Source organism: Aethalodelphis obliquidens, unplaced genomic scaffold (assembly GCF_003676395.1).
Source record: "Aethalodelphis obliquidens isolate GAN/ISIS:26980383/991018 unplaced genomic scaffold, ASM367639v1 scaffold13, whole genome shotgun sequence".
Taxonomy (NCBI): Eukaryota; Metazoa; Chordata; class Mammalia; order Artiodactyla; family Delphinidae; genus Aethalodelphis; species Aethalodelphis obliquidens.
The window spans coordinates 16643519-16658670 of NW_020837957.1; positions in this window are offsets into that span (position 1 = coordinate 16643519).

A 15152-nucleotide genomic window follows, 5' to 3' on the forward strand; every position below is an offset into this window, starting at 1 on the left:
CTTCTTAGTGTTATTTGGTTTCCAAGAGATACATGTAAGCAGAATGTGAGTATGGTCATTCCCATCTGAGAGGCCAAATTTCTGCTGTTGTCTCTGTCCAATAGTCAGGATCTAACTTGAAGTTTCTCTTCTGTCTGCTAACAGCATCCCTTCTGCTCAATTTGCATGGGGCCCTTCCTTCTCAGGTCACCACAGAGCAGCTGCTTTGGGGTCCTGCTGTTATCCTTCTTCCCAACATGTCCAGCTCAGCACTCTGAGAGGCAGTAGGCAATGTTTAATATTGGTGGACTGGCTGAATTCCAGGAACATATCTTGCCATTGGATCAAAAGAATGGTAAAAGATGAGAATCAGATGATATAATTAAAGTGCTAAGATCATCAGAATGAAGAAGTAATACAACTGGCAGAGAGTAGACATTAAAATAAAACCATTGATTTAGTTATTAATAAAACAGTAAAATGTCTTATAAATACAACTGCTCTGTAACTTTCTTGTAATTCTAAAATATACTGATAATACACCGAGTGTATTTTTCCTTGAATAACCCAAATATATATTGTAACTCTCAATAATTGAGAATCACATGAATGTATGCACAGTCATGAAATGAATTCACTCAAAAGTGATATGACTATCCCATCACTGTCTAATTTTCTTATGTAACACTTCCAAAAACTATAATTATCTGTGTCCTTTTTTCCAACCTCTAAGTGTCATGAAGGCTGAGAACTTATCCCAGTCCTTAGCTCAGTGCTGGACAATAGTTACAATGATGATAGTAACCGCTTTTCACTGAGTCCTAACTAGGTTTCAGGCACTATTCTAAGGAATGTTTATGTATTAACACATTATCCCCTAATGCACTATAAACTTCGTTCCCAGTAAGAAGGAGTAAACACACTTCTCCTTGTCTCTCCAATAAATGCAGCTATGAAACCTGAGTAGGATTGATGGAGGAGCTCTCTGAGGACTCTGAGAAGTAAATAGTAGAAGGCAAAGTAAGAAAGAAGAACAAAATTTGAGTTACAAATGCACTTTTGGTGTTTTTTACCGTAATATTTTTCTTCTGTGTCCCCTGGCTTAGACTCAATGCAGCTCCAAACCCAGATATGGGCATTGGTGTGGACAGAGAGTACATTGGGAAAATCTATAGGATTCTCACTATTAAAAGACTTGAATCCATACTTAAAATGTTTCTAAAAAAGAAATCTATGGGCCAAATATTCACTTTGAATTCTATCAAACATGTTAAAACATGTACTACCAATTCTATACAATCTCTTCCAGAAAACAGGAGGAGACAACACTGCTCAGTTTATTTTATGAGGTCAGCATAACCCTGCTATCAAAACTAGACAAAGACAGTACAAGGAAAAACAACTACAGACCAATAAAAATATAGACATAAAAAGTTTAAGAAAATATTAGAAAATTGAATGCAGCAATATGTAAAATGAATAACACACCATGGCCAAGTGGGATTTAGTCTAGGACTGCCAAGCTGGTTCAATATTCTAAAACTCAATCAATGTAGTCCATCATAATAGAGTGAACATACCAAAATACTAAAGAAGAAAAATCACATGACCACATAAATTGATTGAGAAAAAGGATTTAACAAAATTCAACATCTATTTATGATAAAAATTAGTAGACTCAGTAAACTTGGAATAAAAGGGAAATTCTTCAATTTAATAAAGGACATATACAAACAACATAAAACAAAACAAAAACCCCCGAGACTTACATCATACTTAACAGTAAAATTTTCCCTAGAAAATTGGGAACAATGCAAGGATATTTGATTTCAACACTCTCATTCAATGTCATACTACCAGTTCCCAGTCAATGCAACAAGGCAAGAAAAAGAAATAAAAGGCATAAAATTTAGAATATATTCCTATGCACAGACAGGATGACTGTCTACATAGAAAACTCAAGTAACAATATTTTTTTTAACATGTAGAAATAATAAATTTGGCAAGTTTTCAGGATACAAGTTCAACATACAATAGTCAATTGTACTTCTATATACTAGCAATGAACAACTGAAAACTGAAATTAATAAGTAATACCATTTAGAGTAGCTTCAGAAATAAAACGCTTAGATAAAAGTCTAACAAAGCATGTGTAGAATCTGTACTCTGAAAAATACTAAAAAAAATACTGATAAAAGAAATATTTTAAAAGACTGAAATAAATTAAGATATGCATTAATTGGAAGACTCAACGTAGTAAAGATGTCAGTTAAACCTATATTAATGTGTAAATTTAATGCAATTTAAATACCCTACAGGATTTTTGTAGATTTGGGTAAGCTTATTCTAAAATGTATGTGGAAAAGCAAAGAATCTAGCATACCTACAATTTTTGAAAAAAAAAAAAAAAGAAAGAATAAAATGGGAAGATTACCACCACATGATTTTAGATTGTATTACACAGCTACAGTTATCAAGACAGTGGGGAATTGGTATATATATATATATATATATATATATATATATATATAAATGGAACAGAAAGAGATTCCATAAATAGATATATACAAATAGGCCCAAATGGTTTTTGATAAAAGTGCAGGGAAAATTCAATAAGTAAAGAATAGCCTTTTCCATAAATGATGTGGGAACAGCTGAAATTTATATACAAAATAATGAACCTAACCTAATTCTCAAAACCTTAAAAAAATTAAATCTAATGAATTATAGATCTAAATGTTAAATATTCATAGAAAACAAGGAGAAAAATCTACACATGACAACATAAGCATGATTCATAAAAGAAAATATTGATAAATTGGACTTCATTAAAATTAAAAATTTTACTCTGAGAATAGTACTCTTAAAAGAATGAAAAGACAAGATTTAGACTGGGAGGAAACATTTACAAATTATGTAATCAACAATGGGCCTATATCTGCATATATAAAGAAATCTCAAAATTCAACAGTAATTGACAAACTTATTTTAAAGTTACATGGAGAGACAAAAGACCCAGAATAGCTAATTCAATATTGAAGGAGAACAAAGGTGGATTGACACCATGTGACTTTAAGACAAACTGTAAAGCAACAGTAATCAAGAGAATGTGGTATTGGAGAAAAAACAGACATGTAAATCAATGAAACAGAAAATATATAGCCTACATAAATATAGTTAACTGATACTTGACAAAAGAGCAAAGACAATACAATGGAGAAAAGACAGACTTTTTAACACGTTTCTGGAACAACTGGACATCTGTATGTAAAGTAAAATGATTCTAGATAAGACCTTACACCCTTCACAAGATTAACACAAAATGGATGATAGACCTAAATGTAAAATGCAAAACAATAGAATTCCAAGAAAATAACATTAAAGAAAACCTAGATGACCTTGGAAATGCCAATGACATTTTAAATACATTTCCAAGGGCACAATCAATCCATGAAAAATATAATTGATAAGCTATACTTCATTAAAATTAAAAACTTCTCTGTGAAAGGCAAGGTCAGGAGAATGAGAAGACAACCACAGACTGGGAGAAAATATTTGCAAAAGACACATCTGATAAAAGACTGTTGTCCAAAATATACAAAGTACTCCAAAACTCAACAATAAGAAAACAAATAACCCTATTAAAAAATGGGGCAAAGGGCTTCCCTGGTGGCACAGTGGTTGAGGGTCCGCCTGCCGATGCAGGGAACACGGGTTCGTGCCCCGGTCCAGGAGGATCCCGCATGCCGCGGAGTGGCTGGACCCGTGAGCCATGGCCTCTGAGCCTGCGCGTCTGGAGCCTGAGCTCCACAACGGGAGAGGCCACAACGGTGAGAGGCCCGCGTACCGCAAAAAAAAAAAAAAAAGAAAAAAAATGGGGCAAAGACTTTAATAAACACACCAAAGAAGATACACAGACGATAAGTAAGCATGCAAAAAGATGTTCAACATCATATGTTATTAAGAAATTGCAAACTAAAACAACAATAAGAAGCCACTACACACCTATTAGAATGGACAAATCCAAATAATAACCTCAAATTCTTGTGAGGATGCAGAGCAACAGGAACTTTTATCTATTACTAGTGGGAATGTAAAATGGTACAGCCGCTTTGGAAGAAAGTTTGGTGGTTTTCAACAAATTTAATTATACTCTTACCACATGATCTTTCTGGTATTTACTCAAAAGAACTGAAAACTTACAGCCATACAAAAACCTTCACATGGATCCTTATTGTAACCTTATTTATAACTGCTCAAACTTGGAAGCAACCATAATGTCCTTCAGTAGGTGAGTGGATAAGTAAACTATGGTTCATCTGGTAAATGGAATATTATTTAGTGCTAAAAAGGAAATGAGCTATCAAGCCATGAAAAGACATGGAGAAAACTTAAATGAAAATTACTAAGTAAATGAAGCTAATCTGAAAAGGGCACATACTGTATGATTCCAACTATATGACATTTTGAAAAGGCAAAACTGTGGAGATAGTAAAAAGATTAGTGTTTGTTGGGGCTTAGTAAGAAGGGAGGCACAAATAGGCAGAGCAGAGAGGATTTTTAGGACACTAAAAATATTCTTTATGATACCACAATTATGGATACGTGTTATTATACATTCATCAAAAATTGTGGAATGTACAACACCTAGAATGAAACCTAAGGTAAATTATAGACTACAGGTGATATTGTCTATGTAAGTTCATCAAATGTAATAAATGTACCACTGTCATAGAGAATAATGATATTGGAAAAGGTTGTTAATGTGTAGGGACATGTGGTATGTGGGAACTTTCTGCATTTTCCACTCAGTTTTTCTGTGAATCTAAAACTCTCAAAAATAAAGCTTATTTAAAAATAAAACATAAAATCCACAGTAAAATATTGAACAACCCAACTAAAAATAAGCAAGAGACTTGAACAGACACTTCACAAAAGGGAATATATGAATAATGAACAAATACTAACACATGTAAAGATGTTCAACATTAGCCACTGGGTCAATGCAAATTAAACCATGATGAGATATCACTATTTTTATTAGAATGCCTACAAAAAAAAGACGACATCACCACCAAGTGCCAAGGAGAATAGAAACCAACTCTCATGCATTCCTGGTGGTAACATAAAATGGTACATCCTCTCTGGAGAGCAGCTTGGCCCATCAATATGACCCACCAATCTCTCTCTTAGATATATTTTCTCTGGAGAAATGAAAACTTATGTTCACACAAAAACCTGTGCATGAACATTTATAGGAGCTCTATTGAAAAAAATCACCTAAAGATGGAAAAAACAAAAATGTCTTTGAATGAGTTAATGGATTTTTTTTTTTTAAATTGTGGTACATCCAAACAATGGAAGAGCACTAATCTATAGAAAAGAAGGAACTATTGATGCACAGGACAAATTGTATGAAACTCAAAATTTATGCTAAGTAAAAAAGCCAGGCTCAAAATTTTATATGTTGTATTATTTCATTTGGACATTTGTATAATGTCCTCAAAAATATAGGGTTATAAAAATGATCAGTGGTTGTCAGGAGCTCATTGTGGGGGTAAGGTATGAATACAAAGGGATAACAGAGAAAGTGGAAACTATGGGGTTGATCTGTATTCTGGTTTTCATAGTAGTTATACATGTATTAAGTTTTCTAGAACTACATGCCAAAAGAAGTGTAATTTATGATATGTTAGTTTAAAAAATAAAACTCTATGAGTTTGATGAAATTATTATCCTCATTTTGCGATGTAGAAACAGACCCATTGAAGTTAAGTAATTTTCCCAAAGATGCAGAACTAGTAAGCATTTGGGTCAGGAATCAATCTGAGACAGTCAGACTCCATGGCTGTACTCATGCAGTAGAAAGAAGTTTCATAAATTATTGCTGAATTAGTGCATCAGTCAATGAAGTAAGCAATTAATCAAATGTCTAATTACTTTGGAATCAGTTGCCAGCATGCTCATCTAGCTGGCAGTAATCCTCTCAAGGACCTAAGTTAAGTAAGTCAGTAGATCCAGGTCAAGCAAGACATATGGCCATTTCTGAAAACTCCAATCCTTACACAATAGCAATAATAGTACTACTAAAAGTAGAGAGAGTTTGAGGTCCCCAAACTTATTCTGTGACTCCTACAGGCACCTGAAGCTCCCTTAAGCTCTGCCTGGGGGGATGTAGGAAGGTGCCACTAGAGCTCATACCTGTCAGTCATTCCCAGTCAGTAGTCAATGAGACATATGAATTAAAATATGGAAGCTGCACACAGATAGTTTTATGAGAAATAGTTTTCAAATTAAATATGTATATATATATATATATATATATATATAGCATACTATATAATTTGTCCCAGATTATAAAAAAGAAAATATTTTCAAAATATTTTATAAATCTAGGCTAATTCAAATTATTAAAAAATGATACAGCATTAACATCAAGTTCAGTCTTTCTTTTGACTATAGATTTTAATCTATGACAAAATAATAGGGAATCAAATTAAAAAGTGTATTAAAACAAAGGATTTAATGTAAAAAATTTAATGGAGATCTCCATGTTTATTGGACAAAAGGTGAAAACAAATAGATGATTACAATTGATTCAAAATAAAAAGTTTTTAACATAATTCTTTAAGGATTTGTATAATTCTTATTTAAAATGCTCTTTCGGTGTTAGATGTGGAAGAATTTCCTATAATATGATTAAGAATATCTCAAAAATTGCATACATTATATATTGTTCTATAAACTCTGGTCTCCATTTTTGTTTTTGAATGCTTCAATCTCATTCCTGCCTTTGTATTTGGCATTCCTTCCACTTATTTCTAATCTCTGCAACACAGTCTTTTTCTACATCTAAGTTATAACTCAAGTGTCAACAAATAATGAGCACTTTTTTTTTTTTTTGGCTGCCAATATCTGAACTCTCAATTTGACAAAATCTCATATTGTGTAAATCTTGATTGGTGACTGGATTCCAATGCACAGAATAGAGGGGAGGTGTAAACATCAAATATTCCTTCTCCTTGACTTCTGGTAGACAGAGTATGGGCACTAAACTTTGTTTTCAACTAAGATTCTAATTCTGAAGAAGTTCTACAAAGATGTGGGAATAAACAGGGATTATTTGTTGTAGTGGCAGTGGTGTAGACAGAATCAAGCATCCAGCAGCCATGTTGCCAGCCATGCCTCCTGGCCACAGTCAGTCCTGAGGTATGACTTAAGCAATGTCCCCCTAAGCTTTCTAGTCTTTTATTAATTTTATCATTCTCCTAGAATGATTCTTCAGAATTCTCATTAATTCTGTTAGCTATTCAAATACATTATTTTTTTCTGATAAAATTCTCCAAAGCTGCTTGCTGTTGCTGAGCTCCTAGGATCCTCAAAGATGTACCTGTGATTACTCTATTGAAAGAAGAATTCACCTCTCTATAACAATACCTAGAAGATGCTTTCTCCTCCTCCTTCTTCTTTTTCTTTCAGATATGTCTGTCTTTAGAATTATCTTATTTATATAATTGTTTACATTAGTCTCCCCTCAGCTATCAGCAACATATTCTCTCCAATTAAACATCAATTTCACAAGAGTATTGTTGAAAGAAGGGATAATATTTGTAAACTATTTTGTACAAAACTTGTACATTTAAATGGTCAATAAATTATAATAAAATTATTATTATTAAAGAAGACAGGAATAAATGAAGAAAATAGGAGCTTCCTTAATGGAAATACTTAACATTTTCTAATTACCCTCATAGGAATTTATAGATTTGATTCCTTTATAATTAAAAAACAGAAAATTGGGAAAATAGTAATTAAATTAATGAAAAATGCAAGGACTTTTCCTTTGGCTTATCAGATTATGCTATGAATAATCAAAACATTATATAATAATATATCAATTTATTATAAATATTAATTGATATATTATTGTATAATAATCAAAACAATGTACTCCTTGAACAATAATAGATGGATAAAAGGCAGAAAAGAAAGCTAAAGGAACCACATATATAACAATTTTAGTTTTTAATAAGAGAAAAATTCCAAATACTGGTGGTATACTAAACTAAAAATTTGGATAAATGAAATAGGTAGAAACATATGTAAAAATAATATTGTAAGCAGTAAGAAACAGCAATCAATGTTCACCTGATCTCAGGGAAAATAAGTACTTTCTAAATAAAAAATAAAAAGAAAAATATGAAGTAGGTGATTGGCAGATTTGACTAGCAAAAAAGAAAATGTAGTGTATGTTAAACAAGACAATAAAAATTAAGGATAAATTTTATCAATTAAGAAAAAATTGGTTACATAGCTGCAGACTATTTGATAGTAAAATATAAGGAGAATAGTTACCTAGGGCTTGCAAATAAATTCATAAGAAATAGTTTAATGAAATTGTTTAGCAAGAGTCAATGCATAAAGACATAAAATGAATTGATTCCTGGGCTTCCCTGGTGGCGCAATGGTTGAGTTCACCTGCCGATGCAGGGGACACGGGTTCGTGCCCCAGGCTGGGAAGATCCCACACGCCATGGAGTGGCTGGGCCCATGAGTCATGGCCGCTGAGCCTGCATGTTCGGAGCCTGTGTTCTGCAATGGGAGAGGCCACAACAGTGAGAAGCCCGCATAGAACACACTCAGCTTTTCATTATTGAAGCAGTAGATGAGGTATTGTACATGGTACATTTAGTAAAATTAGAAAATCATATGATGACATTAGATTTAACCATACCAACAGCTTTTTGTGTGAGTCAAAAATTTTTTGAATAATAGTATCTTCATATGTTCCAAACATTCCTACCATGTATTGTCTATACCTTTTTCTGAATGAATATTTGGAAAAAATAAAATAAAATCAATATTGTTGAACAACTTTTAACTATTAATTATATAATAGTTATTATAATAACTATTAACTCTAAGGAAGTAATCAGAAATATATGTAAGATTTTTGTAAAATTATACATTTTACAGTTATAAAAGTACTTACGTTAGTAAAAATTAAAATGTAAATATAAAAAAATTAACTAAGTTAACTAAGATATTTTCATAGAAAGAAATATGAAGTCACTAAAATATCACACATTTTGAAACATTATTCCATTCTGAAGGGAAATATTAATTGATACATTATTAACTACAAAAATATAATTTAAAGAAAAGAACACATATTAATATTAAAAATGGAGGAGGGATAAATTGGGAGATTGGGCTTGACATATACACACTGATATATATAAAATAGATAATCCATAAGAACCTGCTGTATAGCCTAGGGAACTCTACTCAATACTCTGTAATGGCCTATATGGAAAAATAATCTGAAAGAAAAACCGAAAAGAGTAGATATATGTATATGTATAGCTGATTCATTTTGCTGTACACTTGAAACTAACAAAACATTGTAAATCAACTGTATTCTGATAAAAATTAAAAATAAATAGATAAATAAGTAAATAAATAGCTATACTAGGTAGGTTGGTAGGTAGGAATAGATAAATATCAATAGATGATAGATTGATAGATAGAAGAAATAAAATTATAATAAGGATGATGGAAAATGAGAAAGAATATTCATGAAAGAAATGAAACTAAGAAAACATGCTAAAGCTAGTATGGTACATTGAACTGTCTTTAATGTGGGTACAGATGTTATAGGTATTTTACATTTTCTACTTGTGTATTTTCTGCTTTTTTTCAATGAATAAATATTCCTTTTCTAATAATAAATAAATTAATTAATAGCATAAGAAACAATAACTATACAAGTTTGGACACAAATATATAATAATTGCTAATATATGAATAAACACTTTTCTTAGAAGTATGCTTAAGGAATAAATGTGATTATCTTAGTAAGGTGGACTGGAGGGTGTCGAGTGGAAGTTGTAAAGGAGAATTTTCCAACCTCTTTCATACTATACTCTTGGAAATTAAAAAAATATATATATGTCTTACTTTTGTTCATTCAATGCTATGCAAATTCTTGTTTTATAGATTTTAAACATTATAAGTGGTGCTAATTTTAAAAGAAAGTAGATAAACAGATGACCTACTTTCATGCTCCTTAGGTGGTTTGAATTGTGTGAAAATATTCCTTGATTTATCCCACTTTGAAAAGTCATGTCAATTGGGTGCAGATTAGAATGACCCCAAATTTACTTAAGCTCACAATTTTCACTTACCTTTCCATCATATACTAAAATGTTGGCTAACTCTTAATTTGATTATTTAATTATTGTGTTCTTAATTTTTATATTCTTAAAAAAAATGTCAATCAGTGCACAAATACCATGCAGGAATAGTTTTTAACTTGGCAAAAATGGAATTAAACCATGCCCACAATTTCTTCAACCCTCTGTTGTCTCCAGAGACTTAGCCTGGTTCAAATTGTGGGGAGGCTGGAGACAATCTTCTCAAAAGTGAAAGATTGAAAGCAGAAGAAATGATTTTCTTTTTATAAATATCCCAAGAAAAATATTAACAATTACCATTAAATGGACAAAATATTGTACCAATATTACTCAGCAATAGTTTTAATCTTAGCTACTAATTAAATAGTATTCTATAAAACAAAAACAGTAATTCAAAAAGATATATGTATCGTTATGTTCATTGCAGCATTAATTACAATAGCCAAGATATGGACACAACCTAAGTGTCCATTGATAGATGAATGGATAAAGAAGATGTGGTAAGTATATACAATGGACTAGTCCAGCCATAAAAGAAAGAATGAAATCTTGACACTTGCAAAAACATGGATGGACCTAGAGGGTATTATGCTAAGTGAAGTAAATCAGACAGAGAAAACAAATACTGTAAGATTTCAATTATATGTGGAATCTAAAACAAAGGAATAAATATAACAAAACAGAAACAAACACATAGATACAGGGTACAAAGGGGGCAGTTGCCAGAGGGAATGGGATGGTGGGATGAGTGAAATAGGTGAGAGACATTAAGAGGTATAAAATTCCAGTTATAAAATAAGTGATGAAGACGTAATGTACAGTATAGGGAATACAGTCAATAACGTAATAAATTTGTATGGTGACAGATGTTAACCAAACATACTGTGGTGATCATTTTGCATTACATAAAAACATCAAATCAAAAAAAAAAAAGCAAAAACAAATGAAAAACAGATGTGATCTACACCACTCCACTCATAAACATCTCTGTAAGTTTTCCATTTGCTTTGGCAGAAAGCAAAATCCCCTTAGCTTGGTATTCAAGACCTTTTATCATCTGGCAGCATCCTACTTTATTTATTTATTTATTTATTTGTGGTATGCGGGCCTCTCACTGCTGTGGCCTCTCCCGTCGCAGAGCACAGGCTCCGGACGCGCAGGCTCAGCAGCCATGGCTCACGGGCCTAGCCGCTTCGCGGTATGTGGGATCTTCCCGGACTGGGGCACGAACCCGTGTTCCCTGCATCGGCAGGCGGACTCTCAACCAGTGCGCCACCAGGCAAGCCCTGGCAGCATCCTACTTTGATAGCTGCGATTCCTGCTGCTCTTCCTAACACATCTTTTATTCCAGCCACCATTCACTACTTGCCTCTGTCCTTCTGTCCTCACTGGTTCTTCTGCCTGGAGTGCTCTCTTCTCCATTCTTCTCCTGTTTGAGAATTCTTCTTATTAAAGAACAATAGAAAAAATGATAACTCTGGAAAAAAATAATCATCTTTTCACCATGTTTTATCTTGCTTCTTTTTCTTCCCCTCTCCTTTTTTTAATCTCCTGTTTTCTTCTCCATTGCTCCCCCCTTTACCCCTGCTTTCCCTCCATCTTGTGAGCATTGTATTGTGGTATGTAAAATGATGTAAAATTTACAGCAGTTCTTTTTACTATTCTTACAACTTTTGTGTAAGTTTGATATTGGAATTAAATAAAACATATATCCAAAAGATAACATTTTTAGTCTTGTTTTTCTAGGGAAAATGGTAGCTACACTTTAAGATCACTGCTTTCCAGTACCAGAAAATGTTTCCTTTTAAATTGGGGATATCTTATATTAGATAGATATTCTCTTTAAAACAACAGCCACAAAAAAAAAAAAAAAAAAAACAGAAATAAATACTAAATTTTCTTCTGTTAATCTGAAAAATTTAGTTGAGGTCTTTAATAAACCATGTCATGGTAAATAATGCAATTTAATGATTATGATATGACCCCTTCCAAAATGAATTTCCTAACAAAAAGGATGTCATTTTAGTAAAATAAAACTTGTATTCTTTATTTAATTACAAATCTCATTTGTATTGTTTTTTTTTTTTTTCTTTAAGGCAGTAGGTTGGATTTCAGGAGATATACATTTTATAAAGCACTTATTTCAATTAAAAGAGAATTATCTTTATCCTTTACCTAGAATAGTAGGAAAGTATGTTTATAGTTTTTGATTCCAAAGTTTGAAGCTAAAAAAATTAAATTTTTGTGGGTGATCTTGAGATATAAAAAGCATAGCTTTCTAATTTAAGCACTGTGAGGAATCTCATTTCCCTGGAGGTAGCCAAAATTATTTAAGGCTTTTATGCTCATCACTGAAGCCAAAGGAGTTCCTCCATGTGAAGGAAAATAGATAAGAAAGGGTATCTGTTCCATGAAAGAAAAGGCAAAAATAGATTTAGTCCATAGAGAAAGCTTGTGGGCAAAGACCCAATGTTAAATAGAATAAAATAGATTTCCTTGAGAGGTTTTGCAAAAGAAAAATCAAACTTACAATTTTTTTTTTTCATGTCATTAGCTACCAGAATTAAGGCCTACATATTAACTACTACATTAACATTTTTTTACATAAAGTTTTTTTCTAACTAATCAAAAGAGAAAACTATGAAGTTGTAAGGTAAAGATTTTTTTATCAGGGCCAGCTTCTTAGGCATGCAATTTCTGTAGTCACATAGGGTACTGCACTTAGATGGGCCCCTTGCTTGATTTAATACTCTGATTTTACTGTTTAGAACTTCTTAATATTTTATGAAAAGGGGGCTCTAACCTTTCATTTTGCACTGTGATGTATGTAGCTGTACCTAATTTCTATCTTTTTGTCAATTATATCATCAAATGTGCCTCATATATTTAACCTTGCTCCTGTGAACAGATATTTAATTTATTATAAAATAGTTGTCTACATTAAACTGTGATGAGATAGACCTTCAACTTTATAAATTTGACACTAAACATTCTAAAATTGATTTTTTTCTTAGATTTTTGTGTTGGCTTGTTTGTTTCTTCTTTGTATCTTCTCAGGGCAGGGAAGCAGCTTCTTGGAAGCTGCTTTCTCTCTTTTTATGTAAAAGAGAGAAAACAAATCTGAGAGCAAAGAAACCAAATGCAATCCTGAAAATGGGGCATTTGCTTTAAAGACAGTGGAGGTGTGTCTGAGAGAGAAAAACCAAGAATCAAGAAGAAAACTACACCCAGACTGTGATCCAATAAAATATAATTGAACCAACCTGACCTTTTGAGCACTTCAGATGCTCAGGGATGAATTGGGTTGTGGGGATGCAGGGCAATATCAGAGAACTAAAAATCATCCCCTAACCCAGGAAAGACTTTTAATTCTTGGAAAATGGTGCAAATTCTCAGGTGGAGATACTCATAAGGGTTTGATTCAGTCATTGAGTAAGTTTGATGTGCTGGTAACATTGTCAATCTTGTCTAACTCCCAGTAACAGACACAGACCTAAAAGTGTCCCCGGTGTCTTTCTCATCGCTGTCTTTCTCATTTTTAGTACAGGCTTCTCACATCATTAGAGACTACTCTTGTCAAAGAGGATATTACAGTTCTATGTAACTTAAAAATCATTACCTGTAAGGCAAAATTATCAGGGAAGTGTGGTTCTGTTGATAGTATTCAATTAAAGCAAGTTATGTTAAGTTTTGCTGTTAATACAAAGTATAGACACTGGAATAAATAGACACAGGTAATAAAGTTTCAAGATGTACTTTTGTTGTGTGATTGTATGTATATGGTTTGCACATTTATCTAATGGTGTGTATATACATATTGCTTTTTACGTTCAAAAAGTCTCCACTGGTTTATCAATCACAGAGTAAAAAACGTATTCTAACAATGCAACTAATTATGGAATATGCACAAAAAATATGCGTTCCTTTGCAATACATTGACCTTGAAATTTAAACTTTGTAAATACATTATTTTATGAAAATATTTATTATAAGAAATTTGCTCAAAAGAGTCATACAACTGTGGACATTAAAAGATTTGTATTTCTTTGTTTCTCATTTTCTTCTTATTATTTTTTTTGCGGTATGCGGGCCTCTCACTGCTATGGCCTCTCCCGTTGCGGAGCACAGGCTCCCGACGCGCAGGCTCAGCGGCCATGGGTCAAAGGCCCAGCCGCTCCATGGCATGTGGGATCTTCCCGGACCAGGGCACGAACCCGTGTCCCCTGCATCGGCAGGTGGACTCTCAACCACTGCACCCCAGGGAAGCCCTGTATTTCTTGAATTTAATATGAACTATATTATGTAAGAGTTTTAACAGAGGGTTGGCTTTTACCTGTTTTCCAATCACAATTAGTTTGTCTTTGTAGAAAAGATGAGGTAGGGAAGATCACTTTCTAAAGAGACAAGCATTTAGAGTACTCTTTAATTGATTAAAAGTGCTACTTAAGAGATTGTTAAAACAAACAAACAAACCAGGAAGGACAGGGTTATCTGTATATCTTCTTTCCTAGAAGATATAAGACCTTTGAGTGCTTAAAAATATCTCTTCGTGCTGCATTTTGCAATGCTGAGTTAGGATTAGTGATTATTTTCATTTTCCATGTGCTATTTCAGTGTATGTTGTACCTTCCTCCCACCCAGCTCAGAAGCTGATATCTTAGGTGTAAGCAGGCAGCATGGTTAAATCTATTAAAGAAAAACACACTTAATATATAGATACATTTGTCTTATTACACATGCAACCATTTTTAGTTTAAAAATATAGAATATTTTAGAGATTCCAAGAGGAAAACATGATCATTTTTACCATTTATAGATCACTAACATGATTAAAAATAATAAAAATTATAAATCAGTTTCTCCAGTTTAGAAACTTGATTTGTCACATTTCACATAAAAAAATAATACCCTACATGGCTCACTCACTTCTAGTCCCAGCGGAGATATCAGTTTTCCAGCATAGTTGTGCAATCTTCC